We start from the raw sequence: 947 nt of genomic DNA, 5'->3' as shown, positions 1-947 counted from the left end.
AGAAACGACCTGAGCAAGCCATTGTGAAATATTTAATTCCCGCTTTCTTGGGTATAAATGCGATAAAGCGCGGATTATATTTCGGATTTTCCCCGCGTTAAAAATCCTCCGACATCCAGTACATCGGCCGCCCAGTGAACGAAGTGAATCCCGCCACGTGAAACGTCGTGGATCGAGATACAGGTCAATAATAAGCCCGTGTCCTCCTACAATTTTTGCAATCAGTATTGCTCCTCCAATAAGGAGTTAAAATTCACAAGTTCACGTTATAGGAGTAGAATTGGGCCATTCGGTCCATCGAGTCTATTCTGCCATGGAATCATGGCTGATCTTGCCTCCTGATGCCGTTTTTCTGCTTTCTCCCCATAACCTCTGACACTCGTTCTAATCATGTGTTTGTCTATTTCTACCTTAAAAATATCTATTGACTTGGCCTCCACAGCTCTCTGTGTGGAATTGCGTAGAAATGTTTGTTCAAATGTCCATGACTAATGCCAGTGTTCCATCACTCCGTGAATACGCTGGAGGATTGGCGCGAGTATTCATGAGCATTAGAGTCGTGCTCCTTGCTCCATCGTGTTCGCACAGTGAGCTGCGGAGATCATCCAGAATGAGGCGGGCTCCGATTCTATACGTGAAGGACATCGCCTATCCAATTCTGGCGGCATTTGGAATCCCTGGTAAGTCCGGACACATCGTTCAACGTGTTTCTGCGGTACCTCAACGTTCGGTGTTGCGATGTAGAAACAAAGAACAGCAGACGCCGGTTTACAAAAAGAAAAGGCATATTGTGCGGGAGTAACGCAGCGGGTCAGGAGCTGCTCCGGAACACATGGATCTCCACAGATGCTGTTGACCCGCTGAGTTACTCTAGCACTTTATTTTTTTTTGTAATCCAGCATCTCCAGTATCTTGTTTCCACATTTCACTGCTCCACTGTGAAGTTT

Source organism: Rhinoraja longicauda, chromosome 19 (assembly GCF_053455715.1).
Source record: "Rhinoraja longicauda isolate Sanriku21f chromosome 19, sRhiLon1.1, whole genome shotgun sequence".
NCBI lineage: Eukaryota > Metazoa > Chordata > Chondrichthyes > Rajiformes > Arhynchobatidae > Rhinoraja > Rhinoraja longicauda.
This window is presented reverse-complemented; position numbering follows the sequence as displayed.